Raw genomic sequence first — 23,453 nt, 5'->3', positions numbered from 1 at the left:
CCCTACCTGGCCCACCTGGCCCCTGCAGTGTGGCCTGGGAGTGCAGGTTTAAATGAATTCATACTATCACATGTCTTCCTCAGTGGTTCTTTCTGAGCACAACTGGGCAAGGATTGAAGTTGGATCTCAGAGAGTGGCTTTGTTTTCTACATGAGGGAACAAGTTCAAAGATTTGCTCAGTCTAATGGCTCTGACTTCCAGTCTCTTGCTTTCTTCCACATCCACACGGGGTCTGGTTCCCAGGTATCTCAAATTACTCCGGATAATTCAAGAAGGAAATAGTGGGTGTGAGAGGGTGGTCACACTCCTACACCATCAGACTGATTTTATCTGTTTGCTGTGTACTGCTTGTTTTTTCAGTTTTAAGTTCACCTTTATTGAGCTCTTATAATGGGCTGAGCACTCTTCTAATTATTTACATATACTAACTTATCTCCCAAACAACCTCAACAGGGTGGGATTATAATTCCTATTGTACAGATTTGGAAATTGAGACTCAGAGAAATAGGTCCCACAGTTAATCACTCCTGGAGTTGGTATGCAAAAATAGATTCAAACATCAAGGGGAAACACTTGCTTTGGGATTCTGACATCTCTGTACACAAAATCCACTGCAGAGGTCGAGTGTGAGTTAAATCCTCCAAGGAGGCTGACCCAAGGAGCTCTCCTTGGAACAAATATTCTGTGAGATCCCTTTAACCATCTTAAAATGAAACTCATAACCTAACTCATAATTATAATATTATTGGCAGATAGAAAGGAGCAAGAAAAGGAAAGTAACTTGTTTCAAAATATAACAATTTGAACAGACTCAAAGAACTCAGAGGCTAACTCCTTATGCAGAATCACAGGAGTGCAGCAGCTCTGAATCCGTATCACTGCAGGTGTGTGAGATGGACAGCTCAACACAGTTGCCCTGCTGCTGTTACAGTGATTTTTCAAACAAAGCAAAGGTAGAACTTCCTTTGACTTACATAATAGTTGTATAAGTAGAGAATTTGCTATATATGAAGCCAAGAGTATTTTCTTTATAGGTGTAATGGGATTAATTTTGTACGCCAATAGGAATGGTGGGACATTGCAAAGTCCTGGTCCTGGACATAGAGTATTTATTGTGCAGGTTGCTTCATTCATTGTAGTATCTCTGTTATAACCAAGTTCCACCCAGTGAATGCCAGTAGCACACCCACCTCTATCCTCAATGCCACAGGTGCCCCCCTGCAATTCTGCAGTATCCTCCAGAGGATAGAACCATTAGGTTTGTCAGGTTTTTCTGTGACTGTATTTTTCTATCTGTTTGGAGAGCAGTTATGTCCACCAGGCTGATTAACACTAACAAATTCATACAGAGCTCACATCTGCAGATTTTCCTTCCTTAGTAGGATGTCCCAGTCAGCTAAGTTCACTGGTCATATATCATTTAAAATTAGGGAGATAATGCTACCTCATTAGACATCCAGTGATAATGAATCACATCACATTCTTATGTAATTGGTGGCATAGTGCATGTCTTTGACTTTCTATCTAGAAGCTACATAGCTGGTAGTATTATTATTCACAATCCTAGGGTAACAAGGCCATCCTGTGACAGAATTCCAGATGCTGTCCTATTCAACCAGCTTTTTTGGAACAACACTTGTGAGGCACTGTAATAGGACTTGAGAATCCCAAGATAAATGATAAGCTGCACCTCTAACTCAAGGAGCCACTATTTAACAGGGACTTGTGGTAAAAGTTATAGGTGCTTTATGAAAGAATCTTGTTACCTTTTGGGCTCTCTAGAAACACACAGTCAGACAAGGGAGGAGGAACTCATAAACCAACACTTAAACTGCATTGAGCTAACTGTGATGGTTACAGGGGAGTACAGCATGCCCAGGCAGCATGGACAAAGGGCATTCATGCAGCCTGGAAGGATTAAATTTGGAATTGGGCCTTGAGATATGCATGGAATTTGAATGAAGGAGACCAGGGTTGGGTTGGGGGGAGGTGAGGAGGAAGAGATAGAGGAAGAAAACATAGATGGAAATAAGGGGATGAGCATATTACAGAAGTACCCATGGGCATGAAACAACAAAGAATATTCTGGAAAGTAGACACAATCCAAAAGATAAGTGAAGGTGGAGAGCTCCTGAATGCTAGGGTGGTGGCTGGGAAATGTGCCAGTTGCAAGACAGACCTTGAAGGGTTTTACAGAGGGCAGTGGCTTTATCACATCTTCTTTTTGGAAGATTAGACAGCAAGGGTCAACCCAAATCACTTGGTTTTCCACAGGGATATTCACCATAACCTGCCACAACACCAGAATGCAGCAAAAACTTGTCTGATGGATGTTTTTGTTACTTTCACACTCAAACACAAAAGTGAGCCTCAATATCTTCAAACCATGGTTATTATTAACAGTGAAAGCTCTATACCCTAAAAGATGGTTATGTCAATAATGAAAAACATTTATTAAGCTCATGTGTATTCTGAGTGCTTTATGGATTGTACTGTTTCATCTTCACAACCCTGAAGCAGGGACTATCATGCCTGATTTGCAGATGAAATCAAGGCAGGAAGGTTAATCACGTCCAAGGGCAGATAATAATAGGAGAGCCCAGATTTGAACCCAGGCATTCTGTTTTGAAACTACAATTTTTGTGACATTAGGCTTAGAAAGCCTACATTTTTCAGGAAAACATATCCATCCTAATTTCAGAAAATTTGTGGGAGAAACATTATTAATTGTGTAATATTTTATCCTGAAAATATCAGGGGTTTGAAATAAGTAGAGTTTGTGCTACATCATGAGAACATAGAATACAAAAAAGATTGAATAGAGGTACTGGATGATAAATGTTTCTCCCCATATGCATGTGAGACACAGGGCACAAAAGGTTGATTTAGCTTTTAATTAATTTATTTGAAAGGCAGAGAGACAGAAATTTTCTGTTGACTTGTTCAGTCCTCAAATGCCCACAACAGCTGGTACTGGGCCCACATAGGTGACAGGAACCCTATTACTTGAATCATCACTGCTCCAAAGTGTATAAGCAGGAAGCTGGAATCCCAAAAGAGCCAGACCTCAAACCCAGGCACTCTGATGTGGTTTGTGGGCATTGTAAGCCAGTGTCTCAACTGGTGCCTCAAATTTCTACCCTTAGCATGGATTTTGAGATTTTGAGTTTTTCTGGCTCTATCTCTTAAAAGAGGAGTAGCTTTTGAGTATTGTCTTTCTCACCCCTTCTTCTCTTTAAAAAAAAAAAAAGATTTGTTTGAAAGGCAGAGTTACAGAAGGAGGGAGGGAGGGAGAGAGTGAGCAAGTGGGAGTGAGCTTCCATCTGCTGGTTCACTCCCCAAATGGCTGCAATGGCTAGGGCTGGGCCACACTGAAGCCAGAAGCCAGAAACTTCTTCTGGGTCTCCCACATGGGTGCAGGGGCCCAACCGCTTGGGGCATTTTCTGCTGCTTTTCCCAGGTTATAAGTAGGGAGCTGGATTGGAAGCAGAGCAGCCAGGACTTGAACTGTCACCAACATGGGATTCTGGCATCTCAGCCGGTGGTTTAACCTGCTATTCCACAAGGCCAACACCTTGGCTATTTTCTTAACTGCCTTTTTCAAAAAAAATTATTTGCATGCATTTCACAAACACAACATTGGGAACATAGCAATTTTTCCCACTGTACTTGCCCTCCCACCCACTCTCCCACCCCTCCCCCTCCTCCCTCTTACATTCCCCATCCTGTTTTTTTTTTTTTTACCAAGATTCATTTTCATTGAACTTTATACACAGAGGATTAACTCTACATTAGGTAATGGCTTAACTGCATTTTATCTATTTTCTCATCTGTAAAGTGGAGCTATGAAGAGTACCTTATTGGATAGGGTTGTCCTGAGAAGTGAGAGGCATCATCTCAAGTAATTAACATTCCAGTGGCTAGGGAACTGTGCAACAATCAGCGCTAAATAGCAGGGAGCAGATGAAATATTCTAGAATAAAAACGAAAGGTCCAGTACTGCAGAAGGCAGATGTCAGTGTCAGTCAGGAACAGGGAACAGAGAAAATGGCCAACAGTTTGATGCTCCTGGTAACCGCAGTTTCCCAACTTGAGGCAGAAAGGGCTCAGGGGTCGGAGAGATGGGGCTGGACCCTAGGCCGAGGCCATGTCCTGCAGAGTGCAGGCGATCTAAGGAGGAGGCCTAGGTGCCACACCTGCGACCAAGCCTGTAAGCGGCCACTGCCCCCCTTGGCCCTCCTGCAGGCCTCTCATGCCTCCCAACTGGGTCTCAAGGGGGCTGTGGTGTACATACAGAGCAGAGTACGCAGAGATAGAGGAGTCTGCACACCCTGCGCTCCTCCAGAAACCGGGCCTGGCCGCCCGGGATGCTGATGAGGCAGCCCGGAAGGTTGATGATCTTGTGTGCCCAGAGTGGAGATCCTTGTCCACCACGCAGGCCATACACCCTCGGCCCTTGCGAGATGAGGCACTGAGGCAGCCGCTGATGCTGCGGGGTCGTACCCAAAGACGAGAAAGCAGCCTGGCAGAGGGCGAGGGGCGCTGGCCTGCTTGAGTAGAGGGGCGGCAGGCGCATGGCACGGTAACATTCCCTACAGCTCTCCCTGCCCCCTGGCCCTGGGCTAGACATTGCGGCCACCACCTCTCTTACTCGACCACCGCCGCTGCCACCATGGGCAATGACAGTGGCGGGCCTGGCGGGCCGAGCCCCAGCAAATGGGACCAGCAGTACTGTGAGCCCTGCGGGAAGATGGAGAACCTGCTGTGCTGAGGCCACTGCCGCAGCTCCTTCTGCTGCAAGGAAGGACCGGAAGAAACACAAGCTCCTGTGCTAGGGCAGCGAGGGCGCCTCTGGCCACGGAGCAGGCCAGCACCAGCACCCAGGCCGCTGCCCAGTGCCGGTGGGGTCTGAGCCTGGGAGGCCAGAAAAGGAGCGGCGCTTCGGGACAGCGTCGCCGCCGCCGCCGCCGCCGCCAAAGTTTCAGGCTGGCCGGCCGCCGGAGATGCGACCAAGGCAAAGGCCAAGTTCCTGGCCAACCCTGCAGTAGCTGTGTCCCTACCTCCTGTGAACCCTGCCCTCCAGGGCCCTGCATCGGTTAAGGCGGAGCCTGGGAAGGAGGCATCACTGACCGGCTGGTCGCTGTACCTGGAGAAGGGGAACCTGTATCCACCAAGCAACACACCCAGGGAAGGCTGGGCCACAGCGTCGGCCTGCGGCCCAAAGGGCAGAGAAGCTGCTGTGGTCACTGAAGCTTGCGCTCGAGTACATCCTGTCTTGCATGAACAAGCATGGTATCTGTGTAGTGGATGACTTCCTGGGCAAGGAGACTGGGCAGCAGATCCGCGACGAGGTGCACCCTGCACTACACCTGCAGGTTCACGGATGGCCAGCTGGTTAGCCAGAACAGCGACTCGTCCAAGGACATCCCAAGCGATAAGATCACCTGGATCAAGGGCAAAGAGCCCTGCTGTGAAACCATTGGGCTGCTGATGAGCAGCATGAAAGACGTGATCCACCACTGTAACGAGAAGCTGGACAACTACAAAATCAATGGCCGGATGAAAGCCATGGTTGTTTGTTATCCAGGCAGTGGAACAGGTTATGTGCAGTATGTTGATAATCCAAATGGAGATGGGAGATGTCTGACATGTATATATTATCTTAATAAGGACTAGGGTGCCAAGTGGAGGTATACTTTGAATTTTTTCCAGAATGCAAGCCCAGTTTGCTGACATTGAACCCAAATTTGATAGACTACTGTTTTACTGGTCTGACTGGCACAACCCTCATGAAGTATAACCAGCATATGCTACAATAACTGTTTGGTATTTTGATGCAGATGAGAAAGCACGAGCTAAAATAAAATATCTAACAGGTGAAAAAGGAGTGGAGATTGAACTCAATAAACCTGATTCAATCAGTAAAGGTGTCTTATAAAGCCTCTCATCCAGCAATACCCTCAGTTCACTACAATAATTGCTGACACTATTTGTTAACTTATGAATGCAAATAAATGGGATAAAGAAAAATAGACAACCAGTTGGCATTTTAATGAGGAAAAGATACAACTGTTTTGTGGTGCATCAAACAAGAAGATTTAATTGCTGTGACTTTGTACTGCATAATGTACCCCAAATCTGTGATTGCTTATGAGAGGAAGGTAAGCTATCAGTTGAAAGGGTTTTTACATCTGTACATGAAGTGCCCTGTGCAGAATTTTTTCTTTCTTATATTTTGTCCAATCTGTCATCTAGCTGAGTTCATCTCTCCCTTTTTTATATCAAGTTTGAATTTGGGGTAATTTTTGTATGATTAGGTACAATTTATCAAAACTGAATTGAGAAAAAATTACAGTATTATTTCTCAAAATTATTATTCTCAATCTATTTTTATAAACCTCTTCATACTATTAAATTTTGCCCTAAAACACCTTAAAAATGATTGTTGCTAGTGACTGATGATTAATTAATTTTCTTTTCATTTAAAATAAGAAAAGGAGCACTTTACCAGTGGTTTCAGATGTTTTGTAGTCCAATCTTGCTCTATTTTGGATTCTTAAAGATTGCTGCCATCATGTTTTTGACATTGTTAATAATAAAACCTAACAGTAAAACAGTCACCATTTATTACCAGTAACTTTAGTTCATGTTTTATAAGGAAAAATACACTGTATGAAGGATTTATCTTTTCAAACTTGTTTTTTTTTTAACAAAACTAAAATGACTGCCTCTAAATAAGCTTGAGATTATCCTCAGCATCAAGTTCCTAAGATAAAAGGCTTTCTTCTGCTTTCAGGTGTTTCCTAAAGAGTTAGATGATGATTTCCCATTTCCAATGTTTTCTCAAATTGATTGTACTTTTAAATTTATTGTTTTCTTCCTATTACTATGATCCATCTGATTTGCAGATCAGAACCTTGTTTCTTTTGAAGAATATCAGGGGGAGATTATATTTGCACTGAGAAGGAAATGTGTTTATGCAGACTTGTTGTTCAGTGAGTCTTCAGACAGCTCTTGAGGCATTCCTCAAATGTGATGCCAGCCTTCTTGTCAGTACTGATAGATGTATGCTTAGTTTAGAAAAACAAAAAAGTGCAAAACCAGACAATTTTATTTTGGGGGGGTTTCTTTTTTACATTTTAGAAAAAGAAGAAACACCACATAATCACGCAAGGCCTCTAAGACTTCTGTTATTTAAAGAATGAGTTGAGGCCGGCGCCGTGGCTCAATAGGCTAATCCTCCACCTTGCGGCGCCGGCACACCGGGTTCTAGTCCTGGTCGGGGCGCCGGATTCTGTCCCGGATGCCCCTCTTCCAGGCCAGCTCTCTGCTATGGCCAGGGAGTGCAGTGGAGGATGGCCCAGGTGCTTGGGCCCTGCACCCCATGGGAGACCAGGAAAAGCACCTGGCTCCTGGCTCCTGCCATCGGATCAGCGCGGTGCGCCGGCTGCAGTGGCGGCCATTGGAGGGTGAACCAACGGCAAAGGAAGACCTTTCTCTCTCTGTCTCTCTCTCTCACTGTCCACTCTGCCTGTCAAAAAAAAAAAAAAAAAAGAATGAGTTGAGATAGACTTCCTGGATTTCATTCTCTTAGGCCCTTTAGCAAAGAGCCCTTACTAATTTAAGTTTTCTATCCTCCTTCCTCTATCTTCTTTGCCAAAATCTGAGTATACAGAAATATTCCTATATATTTCAATTTACAACAGTTTTAGAATCTGTATAGTTTGTATGTAATTACAGACCTTTTCTATGGAAATCTCAGTAATTTTTATTAAAATATTGCTATTGTTCATGTAAAAAATGAAAAAAAATTATTTAGTGAAACTGACAGTGTGAATTTAGAATGATTAATTATTTGATATCATGTTCTCACTTAGGAGAACCTGCAGGAAAAAAGGTGATAGTTTGTTGCTTCTCCTTGCCCATGTTCAGCTTTGTCTTACTTCCTCCCCCAGATGCTAACATAACATCCCTACAGTAAGTTCCTCTCTGCCAGCCTGATCTGGGAGTGCAAGTTATTCTTGCCATCTCATCTATAGTGCAGTGCACTGCCTTGGACCATATCTTGAAAGCACTATCATTTTTAGGGTTAGTAGGAATTGTTTTATGTAGAGTGAAGTCTGTTAAGATGTATAGCACAGCTTTTTAATTTGGGAGCCCCTGTTGTTCAAATGTGTGTACCTTTGCAGTTGTACAGTTATCAGATTCTAATATCTATTGGTTGTGCTTGATAGACAGGTCTTAAATTGTATATTTTTTGAATAAGTTTATATACTTTCTTGGAGATCATTGTGAAAATATCAAGAAATCAGGATAGTCATTTATTTTAATACTCCCTGAAACTATTCATTTGATGTTAGTGGGACCGTTAACTTGTCACCGAGCAGGACTATAATTAAAACTAAATTGAAAATGATTTGTGGCATCTATGTGTTTAATCCTGGTTAAAGATAATTCTTCACAATGCTTATTTGTATTCAACACATTAACCAGTTGTAAAACACAGAACTTTATCAATAGTAGGCAAATAATTTCAGGATTCCTATATAGAAAAGACTATAAAGTCATAATTTGGGAAGCAGTGTTTCTTTATGAAACAGCTCTCAAGTTGCTTGTAAAGCTAACCTAATTAAAAAGACATAGAAATGTTCTTGAAAAAAATTTAATGGTTCCTAGAGAAAATTCTGGCATGACAGACCCCTATTTAGAAAATTACTTAAAAGAAAAACAAAAAGCCAACCATTTAAATGTTCTTTAAATGATTGGAAGGTCATACAGCAAATAAAAGAAAAATACTTACTGAAGAAGATCTTCTAAGAATCAGTAACAGCATGGAGATCCAGTGGTATTTCAATCCAGAACTTCTCTCTCTCTCCTGTCAGTGAAATGGGAACTCTATTTCAGACATGTGGAGTCAAGAGCATGAGGCTTCCTCTCCCAGCAGTTGGTTGGTGAGTATTCTGAGTGTGACAAGACATGCTCATTTTTTCTCCTTTCCCAGGTACCTGCTGCTGTTCATATGTTATAGTTGAGTGCAACTGAGAGGTAGGTTTCTGACCTCATTTGTTGATGGGGGCTCTACATTGTGCATAAGAACACTTAGATACCATCATCAACTGCATGTAATGTTTACAACAGGCAGATTTCTCAAAATAGTAGATTTCTGGTTGCTGTGGATTGGAGGGATGAGCATGAGCATATAGTTAAGAAAGAGTAGGCCGGTGCCGTGGCTCAACAGGCTAATCCTCCCCCTTGCGGCACCGGGTTCTAGTCCCAGTCGGGGAGCCGGATTCTGTCCCAGTTGCCCCTCTTCCAGGCCAGCTCTCTGCTGTGGCCCAGGAATGCAGTGGAGGATGGCCCAAGTGCTTGGGCCCTGCACCCCATGGGAGACCAGGATAAGTACCTGGCTCCTGCCATCGGATCAGCGCGCCAGCCATGGTGGCCATTGGAGGGTGAACCAATGGCAAAGGAAGACCTTTCTCTCTGTCTCTCTCTCTCACTGTCCACTCTGTCTGTAAAAAAAAAAAAAGAGTTACAAGGCACTAAATTTGGGGGAGTTTTTTACTTTAACAAAATTGGCAACTTCTTTATACAAAAGGAATAATTTCCATCTTTTAAAAATGTTTTTAAAATTATATTTAAGTTACACAATTTCATGTATCTTCAGCATAGTGATACTTCCCACTCTTCCCTCCCTCCCAACCATGCTGAAACACTTCTTCCTCCTCCCTCTCATATTCCCACCCTTAATTTTTTTTGACAGGCAGCATTAGACAGTGAGAGAGAAAGAGACAGAGAGAAAGGTCTTCCTTCTGTTGGTTCACTCCCCGAATGGCCACTATGGCTAGCGCGCTATGCCGATCTGAAGCTAGAAGCCAGGTGCTTCCTCCTGGTCTCCATGTGGGTGCAGGGTCCAAGCACTTGGGCCATCCTCCACTGCCTTTCCGGGCCACAGCAGAGAACTGGACTGGAAGAAGAGGAACTGGGACAGAATCCAGTGCCCCAATCAGGACTAGAACCTGGGGTGCCAGTGTTGCAGGCAGAGGATTAGCCTAGTGAGCCACGGCGCCGGCCTCCACTCTTAATTTTTACAAAGATGTATTTTCAGCTTATATGCTGATTGTATAGTTAACCCTACACTAAGTAAGAGTTCAACAAACAGTATGAAGAAAAAAAAAAAAAACCACTGCTCCTCAACAAGAACTGCAATCATCAAGTTTCAAAATGCCTATTTCACTCCAATACATTACATTTTGGGCACTTTATTAGTTATCCCAGGTTGGGAAAAACATATGATATTTATGTCTTGGGGATGCACTTATTTCACTAAATATAATGGTGTCCAGATGTATCCATTTTGTAGCAAAGGACAGGCTTTCTTTTTTTTTATAACTGAGTAGTGATCCATAGTGTATATATACCATAATTTCTTTATCATGTCATCAGTTGATGGACATCTGCATCAACGCCATATCTTAGCTATTGTGAATTCAGCTGCAATCAACATGGGGGTACAGATAACTTTCATATGCTGATTTCATTTCATTTGGGTAAATTCCTAGAGTGGAATTACTCTTCATCCATTGTGATAACCATATGGTTTGTTTTTTTTCAATTTGTTAATGTGATGTATCACATCACATTTATTCATTTGAGAATGTTGAAACATCCGTATCTATAAGAGATAAACTCCAGTTGGTCTGGGTGAATGATCTTTCTGATGTGTTGCTCAATTAGCTAATATTTTTGAGGATATTTGCATCTATATTCAGCAGGGATATTCATCTACAGATCTCTTTCTCTGTTGTTTCTTATTCTGGTTTAGGAATGAAGATGATGCTGGTGTCATACGAGTTTAAGAGGTTTTCCTCTTTTTCAATTGTTTTGAATAGCTTGAGAAGAATTGGAATTAGTTCTCTTAAAATGTCTTGTAGAATTGAGTAGTAAAACCATCCAGCCCTGGGCTTTTCTTTATTGGGATGGTTTAATTAGTGATTCAGTTTCTGTCTTGGTTATTGGTCTGTTAGATTTTCTGTCTTCATACTCAATTTAATTAGATTGTATGTGTGCAGAAATGTATGCATTTCTTCAGGACTTTCAAATTTATTGGCATATAGCTCTTTGTAATTTGTCCCAGTGATTCTTTTTATTTCTATATTATCTATTTTTATATTTCCTTTTTCATCTCTGATTTTATTGAATTGGATCTTTTCCTTCTTTTATTGGTTAGTTGGCCCAGTGGTGTATCAATTTTGTGTATTTTTTCAAAAAAATCAGCTCCTTATTTCACTGATCTTTTTTATTTATTTTACTGGTAGAGTTATAGAAAGTAAGAAAGAGGGAGACAGAAAGAAAGATCTTCCTTCTGTTGGTTCACCCCCCAAATGGCCACTATGGCTGGAACTGCGCTGATCTGAAGCCAGGAGCCAGGAGCTTCCTCTCAGTCTCCCATTTGGGGGCAGGTGTCCAAGCACTTGGGCCATCCTCCACTGCCTTCCCAGGCCACAGCAGAGAGCTGGACTGGATGAGGAGCAACAGGGACTAGAACCTGGTGCCCATATGGGATGCCGGTGCCACAGGCAGAGGATTAACCAACTGACCCATGGTGCTGGCCCTCACTGATCTTTTGTATTTTTGTTTCAATTTTGTGTATTTCTTCTCTAATTTTAATTATTTCTTTTCTTCTACTAACTTGGGGTTTGGTTCATTGTTTTTCTAGGTCCTTGTGATGCATTGACAGCTCACTTATTTGGTGTCTTTCAATTTCTTTCCACCAGATCTTATCCTATGCCTCATCCACTTTTTTTATTTTATTTTATTTTTTTTTTTATTTTTTGACAGACAGAGTGGACAGTGAGAGAGAGAGAGAGACAGAGAGAAAGGTCTTCCTTTGCCATTGGCGCTGATCTGATGGCAGGAGCCAGGTACTTATCCTGGTCCCCCATGGGGTGCAGGGCCCAAGCAATTGGGCCATCCTGCACTGCACTCCCTGGCCACAGCAGAGAGCTGGCCTGGAAGGGGGGCAACCGGGATGGAATCCGGCGCCCCGACTGGGACTAGAACCCGGTGTGCTGGCGCCGCAAGGCGGAGGATTAGCCTAGTGAGCCGCGGTGCCAGCCCTTCAATTTCTTATGTAGGTTCCAATTGCTATAAACGTCCTTCTCTACACTTCCTTTATTGTACCCCATAAGTTTTGATATGATGTATTGTACTCTTTGATTCTTTCCAGAAATATTTTGATTTGTTCTATGACCTACTATTCATTCAGGAGCATGTTGTTCAGTCTCCATTTGTCTGCATATGTCCTAGAGATTCTTAAATTGTTGATTGCCAGGTTCATTCCATTGTGGCCAGAGAAGAAGCATGGTAGGATTTAAATTGTTTTGAATTTTCTGAGACTTGCATTATGGCATAGCATATGGTCTATCCTAAAGTTCCATGGACTGGTGAGAAGAATGTGTGTTCTGCTACTGTGAGATGGAAAGTTCTGTAGATATCTTTTAGGTCCATTTGGTCTACAATATTGATTAACTTTGTTGTATCCTTGCTGATTTTTTGTCTGGTGATCTGTCCATTGCTGAAAGTGGAGTATTGAAGTCCCCCATTACTATTGGATTGGAGTCTATATCTCTCTTTAGGTCCCTAACATTTCTTTTAAATATCCAGATGCCCTGTAACTGGGTACATATACACTTATAATGATATCTTCCTGTTGAATTGTTCCCTTAATTATTACATAGTGCCCTTCTTTTTCTCTTTTAACAGTTTTTGTGTTAAAATATGCTTTGTCTGATATTAGGAGGGCTATATCAGCTCTTTTTTAGTTTCCATTAGCATGGAATAACTTTGTCCATCCTTTCTGTTTCAGTCCACATGTATCTTTGTTGGTGTTTCTTGTAGGCAGCAAATACATGGGTCTTGTTTTTCAATCAATTCGGCCAGTCTGTATCTTTTAATTGGAGAGTTGAAGCCATTTGCATTCAAGGTGACTATTGATAAAGAACAACTTAGCCCTGCCATTTTTCTCCCTTTTTTAAAAGATTTATTTATTCTCTTGAAAGTCAGAGTTACACAGAGAGAGGAGAGGCAGAGAGAGAGAGAGAGAGAGAGAGAGAGAGAGAGGTGTTTCATCTGGTTCACTCCCCAATTCGTTGCAATGGGCCGAGCTGTGCTGATCCAAAGCCAGGAGCCAAGAGCTTCTTCTGGGTCTCCCACTTGGGTGCAGGGGCCCAAGGACTTGGGCCATCTTCTACTGCTATCCCAGGCCACAGCAGAGAGCTGAATCAGAAGAGGAGTAGCCGGGACTCGAACAGGCACCCATATGGGATGCTGGCACTTCAGGCCAGGGTGTTAGCCTGCTGTGCCACAGCACGAGCCCCAGCCCTGCCATTTTTCCATGAATATTCCTTTTTTTTTACTTTTGACAGGCAGAGTGGACAGTGAGAGAGAGAGACAGAGAGAAAGGTCTTCTTTTTACCATTGGTTCACTCTCCAATGGCCACCACGGCTGGCACGCTGCGGCCGGCGCACCACACTGATCTGATGGCAGGAGCCAGGTGTTTCTCCTGGTCTCCCATGGGGTGCAGGGCCCAAGCACTTGGGCCATCCTCCACTGCACTCCTTGGCCATAGCAGAGAGCTGGCCTGGAAGAGGGGCAACCAGGACAGAATCCGGCTCCCCGACCGGGACTAGAACCTGGTGTGCCGACGCTGCAAGGTGGAGGATTAGCCTATTGAGCCACGGCGCTGGTGAATATTCCTATTGTTTATTTTGGATTTCCTTTGTACTTTTACTAGGACATTTTATGTCTTCACTTTATTTCATATTGATGACCCTGTTTCTGTGTTTCTGTGTGTAGCACATCCTTAAACATCCTTCATAAAGCTGAACAAGTGGGGTGAAATTTTTTCAATTTCTGTTTAACAGGGAAGGTCTCTATAGTAATTGTAGAATTATTTAATCATTTGTCCATCTCTAAATGTTTTTGTTTCTAAGTTGTAGGATTTTCTTATATGCAATATATCTCCAATAATGATCTCTTCTGTAATATGAATTGTAAAGACTTTTCCCATTAAATGGGTTCCCTTTTCACTCTGATAGTGCTTTTTGTTGTGTATAAGTAGTTTTAATTTTATACAATTCCTGTTGCAGTTTTCTTTTGTTGCTTTTGAATCATTAATATTATATAAATAAGTTATTGCAATCCTATTTTATTATATAAAATAAGTTTCTCCCTTTTTTCTTAACATTTTAAATCCAAAATTAAAAGTTGATATCATAACAAACTATTAAAATATTGTCATTTATTTAGAGAGCAATATTCAAATTAAATTTAATACATTTCCAGTTAGGGTGGCATCCTTTGCTACTACTAGCTTTTTCAGTGTTTTAAATATGCCAACTTTATTGGCTCAGTAAGCCTTGGCCAGCCTACATTCAAAGGGCAGTAGTTTCCACCTCAGATGTGAGAGTCACAAAGACATTCTGGCCTCCATGTATCTACCACAGTTGTCATTGTTATTTTGTATTTTTGTTTCATTCAACACAAATTCTAATTTTCTTTGTGTTTTTTTTTTTTTTTTAACCCATAGATTATATAGGTTATTTGAGTTTTAAATACCCAAGGCTTCCGGGCTTCTATTTTTTTATTGACTTCTTTTTAAAAATTTTTAGAAAGCTTTCATTCAATTAATATAAATTTCATAGGTACATCTTTAAGAATATAGTGGTTGTTCCCCCCATACCCACCCTCCCACCCCCACTGTCATCCTACCTCCTACTCCCTCTCCATCCCATTCTTCATTCAGATTCATTTTTAATTAAGTATATATGCAGAAGACCACTTCTACACTTAAAGATTTCAACAATTTGTACCACACACACACAACATATAAAGTACTGTTTGAAAACAAGGTTTATAGTTACTTCTCACAGTACAACAAATTACGGACAGAGGTCCCACATAGGGAGTAAGTACACAGTGACTCCTGTTGTTGATTTAACAATTGACACTCTTATTTATGACCTCAGTGATCACCCATGTGTCTTTTGTTTCATGTCATTTGATACTTTCTTTTGGTCACCTTAATATTTACAATTGTTATATCATTCAGATATATGATTCATTTATTTCCATGAAAAGTCTTAATAACATTTGCCAATTTTAGAGTAATCTATAGAGATAATTCTATATCTACACTTCAGGAATAAAATGTGACTTTCAAACCATTAAAGATGAGTATGAAGATTACAAGAGAAATTGCATCCAGGGTACATCATAGAGTATTGTAATTTAAGAGTCTTGGACTGTCAAGAAATTTTAGAAACAATAAAAGTGAATGGGTATGTGGCCTGGCAGTTAAGTCACAAGTTGGGATGCCCACATATAATATAGTGCCTCAATTTGAGCCCTGGTTCTACTCCAGATTCTGGCCTTGTAATATCAGACACCCTGGGAAGCAGCAGGTGATGGATCAAGTATTTTTTTTTCAATTTAAAAATAGTATTTTATTGACATCTTCCCTGAGCAGCAGAGAAACCAAAGGACACTATGTTATTTTACACAGTGAGGTCCATATTCCAATATCTCATGCTGTGGCCACCAAGCACCTGAACATTTCTTAGGCTTCACAAATCCCTGTTTGTCCAAAGTTGACATTTGTCAATTTTTAACAGATAAATGAGGAAGCAACCATTTAAGAGACTCGGCCAAGTTCTAGTGATGGTCTTGATGTGGATCTCATGTAGGTAAAATAATAAACCATGAGCTAAATACACCCTTAAAGGAGCCACTGTTTTGGCACAGTGGATTAAGCTGCTGCCTGTGACACTGGCATCCCATATGAGTGCTAGGTTTGAGTCCCAGCTGTTCCATTTCCAATCTGGCTCCCTGTTAATGCTCCTGGGAAGGCAACAGAAGATAGCCCAAGTGCTTGGTTCCCTGACACCCATATAGGAGACCTGAATGAAATTCCAGGCTCCTGGCCTTGGCCCAGTCCAGTCCCAGTAGTTGTGGCCATCTGCAGAGTGAACCAATGGATGGAAGATCTTTCTCTCTGTGTGTCTCTATCCTCTCTCTCTCTGTAACTCTGCCCCTCAAATAAGTAAAATAAATCTTTTCAAAAAATGTATGTTTTTAGCATAGGGCAGAAGCAGCAGCCACTGTGATATCAAGTAGGTCTGGGAAGGAACTCTGAAAATTAAAATAGAATGTACTCATAGGATGAATTGGTATTATCAGTAGAAACCGGGCATGTTTTTCAAAATAGCAGATCATGAAAGAAATCAAGGAAATAAAGTTCCAGAGGGTCTGTTCCATATCTACATATATGTAGTTTTTTGTAACTTTTGTTACTTTTTTTCTTGACATAATTTAAAACTTAACAGAAAAAGTTCCAAAAAACTCCTGTATATTTAATTTCACCAAAGTAAAGTTTTTGGAAATTTGCTTTAGATTCTTTCTGTATATACAGACATATACCTATGTACACATTTGTTTGTTTGTTTTTACTTTTTCTTTCTTTCTTTTTTTTTTTTTTGGACAGGCAGAGTGGACAGTGAAAGAGGGAGACAGAGAGAAAGGTCTTCCTTTTCCATTGGTTCACCCCCCAATGGCCACTGCTGCCGGCACACCACGCCGATTGGAAGCCTGGAGCCAGGCACCTCTCCTGGTCTCCCATGCTGGTGCAGGGCCCAAGCACCTGGGCCATCCTCCATCACCCTCCTGGGCCACAGCAGAGAGCTGGACCAGAAAAGGAGCAACCAGCACAGAATCCGGCGCCCCGACCAGGACTAGAACCTGGTGTGCGGGCACCGCAGGCGGAGGATTAGCCTATTGAGCCGTGGCGCTGGCCCCTATGTACACATTTTAAAAGTCACTTGATTGGGGCCAGCACTGTGGCATAGTGGGTAAAGCTGTAGCCTGCAGTGCCGGCATCCTATATGGGCACTGGTTCAAGTCCTAGCTGCTCTACTTCCGATCCAGCTCTCCGCTGCAGCCCGGGAAAGCAGTAGAAGATGGCCCAAGTCCCTGGGCCCCTGCACCCAGTAGGAGACCCGGAGGAAGCTCCTGGCTCCTGGCCCCAGGTCAGCACAGCTCCGGCCATTGCGGCCATTTGGGGAGTGAACCAGTGGATGGAAGACCTCTCTCTCTCTCTCTGCCTCTGCCTCTCTGTAACTCTGTCTTACAAATAAAAAAATAAAATAAAAAATAAAAATCACTTGATAGCAACTAGGAGACACAGGGCTCTTTACCCCTAAACATTTCATATTGTGTATTTCTTAAGAACAAGGACGTTCTCTGAAATAACCACAGAATAATTATCAACATCAGGACATTTAAAATTAATACTCTTCATTCACATTTTTAAAATCACTCCACTAGTGTTCCTTATAATGATTTTTTTCTTCATCCAATATGCAATCCAGTGTCATGTCTTTATGTAAGGATTTCTTTATTTGAAAGACAGAATGACAGAGAAGGATAGAGACAGGGAGAGATCCTCCATGTGTGGCTGGTTCATTCCTCAAATGATAACAGCCAGGGCTAGGCTTGGCTGAAGCCAAGAGTCAGAAATTCCACCCAGCTCTCCCACATGGATGGCAGGGACCCAAACACCTGAGCCATCATGTGCAAGTCACATTAGCGGGAGCTGTATCACAAATGGAGTAGCTACGATTGAAACTGGCACTCCAATGTGGGATGCACGCCCATCTCCAGGATCATATTTTACATCTGACATTTCTTTTTAGTCTCTTTTAAATCTTACCCTTCATTTTTCTTGACCTTCACACTTTTTGAAGAGTATTAGGTCAGTTATTTTTTAGAATGACCTTCAGTTTAGGTTTAATTGATGGTTCCTCATGATTAGGTTCAGTGTGTGCATTTTTGGAAAGAATACCATAAAAGAAATGTTGTGTCTTTTTGAGTGCATACTATCAGGAGACACATGATTTAGTTTCTCCCAATATTGGTGGTATTAACTTTGTTCCTTGGCTATGGTGTGTTTATTAGGTTTATTCACTGTAGTTACTGTCCCCCATTGTTATTAGTAATATGTAGGAATACTTTGAGACCGTGTTTCTCATTAAATACTTTGTTTCATCCACCAGTTTTAGCATTCACTACTTTTTCTTTTTTTAAAGATTTGTTTATTTGAAAGGCAAAGTTACAGAAAGAGAGGATAGAAAGACCTTCCATCTGCTCGTTCATACCCAAATAGCTGCAACAGCTGGGGCCGGGCCAGGCCCAAACCAGAAGCTTCACCCAGGTCTCCCACATGGGTTCAGGGGCCCCAGCACTGGGACCATCCTCCGCTGCCCTCCCAGGCTCATTTGCAGGGGGCTGGATTGGAGGTGGAGCAGCAAGGACTCAAACTGGCACCCATACGGGACGCTGGTGTTACAGGGACAGCTCAACCCGCTACATCAAAATTCTGGCCTCCATTCACTACATTTTCTAACTCCATCATTCTTTCCCTATAATCATCTCTCAGTATCCATGGAGAATTGATTCTAGGACCTCCCAGAGATGCTCAAGTCCATGTACATCCTTTCACATACTTTAAATCATCTCAAAGTCACTACAATGTAATCACTATATAAATGGTTGTCACACTACTGTTTAGGAAATGATGGTAAGTAAGTTTGTACACACTGTTGTGTAGGCACAATTGTTTTTCTGAATATTTTCAATCTGCAGTTAGCTGAATCCACAGATGCAGAACTCACAGATACAGAACCCATGGATACAGAAGACTGACTGTATATTAGCTGACATGCTACTTTAAGGAAAAACTTTCCCTTTTCCTCCATATATTATTACTACTATAACTCAAATTTTTTATTTTGATGAGTTAAAAATCTATTATTATCCTGAGGTCAGCACTGTGGCACAGCAGGTGAAGCCACCACCTACAACACCAGCTTATTTATTTGGATGCCAGTTCCTGTCCTGGCTGCTCCACCCCTGATCCAACTACCTGGCAATGTCCTGGAAAAAAGCAGCGGAAGATGATCCAAGCACTCAGGCCCCCGCTACCCACATGGGAAACCCATTTGAAGCTCCTGGCTCCTAGCTTTGGCTTGGCCCATCCCTGGCCACTCTAGCCATCTGGAAAGTGAACTGTCAGACAGAGGATGTCTCTAACTTTCAAATAAATGAATAAATACTTTTAAAAAATCTATTACTATCCTATATTTCAATGCTAAAATTATCTCAGAGTGGACTGTAGGAGTCTCTTCAAATTAGCTCTTGTACTCATTTTGCACTCCCTTATTTTCTGATGCAGTAAGGTGTTTCCCACTGTGTGTTCTTCTACTGTAATCATTCACCTTTTTCTTCAACTGATTTTTGAATATTGATTTCTTCCTGTGACTGTTACTTCATTTTGTAGAATTCTTTTAGTTGTTTGTAGATTACTAAGTAAATAATCATGTTATCTGTAAATAGAAATGGTTTTTACTTCTTTCTTTCTCTAATCCTTCTACTTTTTACTTCTGCTTGCCTTATTATATTGGCTAGGACCTCTAGATCAGTATCACAGAGCAGTAGTTAGAGCAGCTGTCCTTTACTTGTACTGATCTTAAGTGAAAACATTAAATATTTCATGATTAAATTTGCTGTTACCAGGCAGGCATTGTGGCTTAATGAGTTTAGTCAGCATTGGGATGCCTGTATCCCGGCCTGTATCCCATGTCGGAGTACCAGCTGGAGTCCTGGCTATTCCACCTCTGATCCAGTTCCCTGCCAGTGCTCCTGAGAAGCAGCAGATGATGGCTCAAGGACTTGTGTCCCTATTTCCCACGTGGGAAATCCAGATGGGATTCCTGGCTGCTGACCCAGCCCCGGCCACTGTGACCACCTGGGGAGTGAACCAACAGATGGAAGATCTCTCTTTTTCCCTGTCTCTCCCTCTCTCTGTCTTTCAAACAAAGAAAAAATCTCCAACCAATTTTTTTGATGTTAGTCATAGTTTCATAAATGTTCTTTATCAGACACTATTCTTGTTTATGTGATCCCTTTGGTTTTTAGTCCTATCATTATGATCAATTGTGAACAGAAATTGATCACTGGGACTAGTGAGATGGCATTGGTACATGCCACCTTGATGGGATTGAATTGGAATCCTCTGGTATGTTTCTAACTCTACTGTTTGAGGTAAGTCAGTCAATCCACATATTTTGAATTCTGGAACCTCAAACAGGAAAAACCTATTCCATCCTCACTTTCCCACTCCCAATTAAAACTAGTATGACTTTCATACTGTGAAAAGAATTTCATGATAAAGCTAATAAACTAGAATCACTCACATCACTAACTTTCATATATATACATAAACACTTTAAGTGGCTGCAAAATATCCATGTTTTATGGATAAACCATTACTTTTTTACTTTGTGATTTCTATATGAGTAGATGGGAGTAGAGAATAATATAATGTTATACGGAGTTACAAACATACATCTAAGTACTTCAAAAACCTCAGAGCTTCCTTCACCCTGTTCCCAAAGAGAACAAATGCTTTTCAGAAACCCTTAGCAACTGAAATTAGTATTAGCCCAACTTCCTGATATCAAGGATATATATTCTAAGGAACAAAGCAATTCAAGTATACTTTGATATGTAATAAATTCTTTTTCTTACCATTCAGAACTGTTCTTAGTTTGTCCCTTGTCTTCATCTGAAGTAGACATGTTACAAGTGTGAGTTTATGTAGGCCTGCTCCAGTAGTCTGATAGTGTGACCAGTAGTGTGGTTACCGGTCATGTACAGAACCCCAGTGACTCCAGTTTTGCCACTACTAGAGAGATCTTTGCAAATGAAGAAAATGAGTAGTGCAGTAGAAATCTTGGTAGCTCAAGTGAAAAAAAAGAAAAAGGAAAAAACTACAGTGATAGAGTTCAAGTGAAAGGAGTCTGATTAGAGTAAGCACAACAAAACACAGGGCTATTGTCACAAGCTAGCAGGCTTATAAGGGTCTTGGTGGTAATTTATTTTCCCCTTTCTGCTTTACTGTAGGCTATCATTCCAAAACTTTTCTTGATAAGAAATTACTTTGATTCCTCTAGTTTTATTCCTCTAGCTATTGGGGTGGGACTGCTAAATCAAAGAAATCACTAGTGGAACAGGGTTTTTAGGTAGCAACAGCACTTAAAGTCTTTCCAAGTAAACAGCAGGGAAGTAAGCTACATCTCAAGGCCTTAGTCAGTTTAAGACATATTAACTGAACACCAGCCATGGATATGGTTCAGTAATGGAGCCCATGGTACTTGGCTGCTGTGCTTCCTAAAAGCAGTGGTGGACAGCTTATGGGATATAACAAGAAGATTGGTTGCGGCCGGCGTGGCGGCTCACTAGGCTAATCCTCTGCCTTGCGGCGCCGGCACACCAGGTTCTAGTCGCGGTCGGGGTGTTGGATTCTGTCCCGGTTGCCCCTCTTCCAGGCCAGCTCTCTGCTGTGGCCCAGGAGTGCAGTGGAGGATGGCACAAGTAGTTGGGCCCTGCACCCCATGGGAGACCAGGATAAGTACCTGGCTCCTGCCATCGGATCAGTGCGGTGCACCGGCAGCAGCGCTGGCCGCGGTGGCCATTGGAGGGTGAACCAATCGCAAAGGAAGACCTTTCTCTCTGTCTCTCTCTCTCACTGTCCACTCTGCCTGTCAAAAAAAAAAAAAAGAAGAAGAAGATTGATTGCAACACTAACCCAAAGGTAGTTGACTTCATTATAGCTTAAAATTGTAGCACTTTGGGCTTCAGATTATTCCACTTCTTCCTCAGTTCAGATCTGGTGCTATCAGAAGCAAAGATGTAGTTGATGGATTCATACGATAAATCCCACACCTGAGACTGGGTCAAATTAAATGTTTCAGCTTCCAGCCGGTACTCTTGAGAAAGGTATGTTGCAAAAACACCTTTATCATCGGTACAGGTCACAGAAGGATGTGCAATGGTGTACCAGAATCCGAAATGATACTGGTCATAAGATGGAACTGTCTGACTTTTGATGTTTGAGGTCAAACACAGTTCCAGAGTTATCCGATGTTGCCTCACAAAGTCCACCAGATCCAGGGATCCTCCCTCAGAAGAGTTGAGGAAAGTTCCATGCCCAATTCTGTCAGGAAGTAGGTCCAGGAACATTTGGGTTTCTTTTCCTTGGTTTGGGATCTCTGAAAGATGCAACGCCAACTTCAGACCTGCATTTTTAGCTTCTAAAAGAGGTTCCAAGAAGTCTTCTGCTCATCCTATAGTAGGGTCTCCACTAAGGTCAAGGCCAAGAACTACATCCTCAGTAGAAAGGAAGAACTTCTCCGCAAGTTTAACAGTCTCCTTGGCAACTGAAGGGCCGCCTCTTCTGCCGATTGCTATCAAATACCTAACATTGATGTCTAAGTTTTCTTGTTTGGACTGTTTTATACCCTCAAGTATAGATTCCACATAACTCTTTTTAGTCATTCCAATAGCATTTTCTCTTCTGGGAGTGCTCCTTAGTTCCAGGTATGTGACACCATCATCCGAAAATTCTTTAATGACATCTTTTGTGATCATTAGAATATCTTCAGGACTAGTAGTAAGCTGATGAATTATCTGAAACATCTGGAAACATTCTTCAAGAGTTCTTTTCTTTCCTTTATCAATCATAGTCATCTCATCGTGGATTTTAAAGTCTGGCTTCTTGGCTATTAACTTCTTCATGGTATTAAAACTAATGGATCCATTCAAGTGGGCATGAAGTTCCACTTTTGGTAGTTCCAAGTAAAAGTCTGTCTTCCATGACTGTTGCTGTTCCTCTACCTCTACCATGATTGCAGTAGGGAAAAAAATGGTTCTACTCCACTCTTACTCTTGGTGTGCAAAATACAGTGTATTTCAATCAGTAAATTCTGTGGTCCTGAATTTTCTTCAGATTATTTCACTTCCACATATTTTGATGAGATGAGCTCGCTAGGTAGGTCTGGGCTCAGCTTCACCTGGAGATTTCCCAACTATGAGGCTCTAAACATGTTTTCTCTTCAGACTGAAAAGCTGGTACAGAAAAATGACAAGCGGTGCTCCCCTAACACACATGTCACAGGGGTAGCAGGCTGTCTTCCCGGCAGAACCAAAAAAATGTCAATTGCCCTCATATTTTAGCACAAGCTACCCCTTCCTGAGCTCATTGGCACCGCCGGATCAAGTATTTTGATTCATACCACCTATATAAGAGATCTGGATTGGGTTCCTGACTTCTGGTTTCAACAGGTTCATTCCCAGTTCTTTTGCACAAATGGGAAATGAACTAGTGTAAGAGAGTTCTGCTTCTGTCTTCTCTCTACATGGCTCTGTCTCTCCACTTGCCTCTCAGATAATAAAGAGCAAGAAAGACAACAAATTTGCCTCACTTAAATTGCATGCATTCTTACAAAATTTCCATTAAGAATGTATACTTAAATATAGAAAAAGATGCTTAGTGTTT

General features: G+C 41.8%; 2 pseudogenes; one reads left to right on the top strand and one right to left on the bottom strand.

Moving 5' to 3' along the window:
• The first annotated feature begins 4,650 nt into the window (after window positions 1–4,650).
• LOC149120441 (egl nine homolog 1-like) lies at window positions 4,651–5,676 on the top strand (annotated as a pseudogene).
• Window positions 5,677–8,589: 2,913 nt separating this feature from the next.
• On the bottom strand, window positions 8,590–22,801 carry LOC100338294 (N6-Methyl-AMP deaminase pseudogene; annotated as a pseudogene).
• Window positions 22,802–23,453: the final 652 nt, after the last annotated feature.

This window comes from Oryctolagus cuniculus, chromosome 19 (assembly GCF_051225735.1).
Source record: "Oryctolagus cuniculus isolate XC-2025 breed Fujian yellow rabbit chromosome 19, ASM5122573v1, whole genome shotgun sequence".
NCBI lineage: Eukaryota > Metazoa > Chordata > Mammalia > Lagomorpha > Leporidae > Oryctolagus > Oryctolagus cuniculus.
The sequence above is the reverse complement of the archived record's forward strand: the minus strand, read 5'-3'. Positions and strand labels throughout refer to the sequence as shown.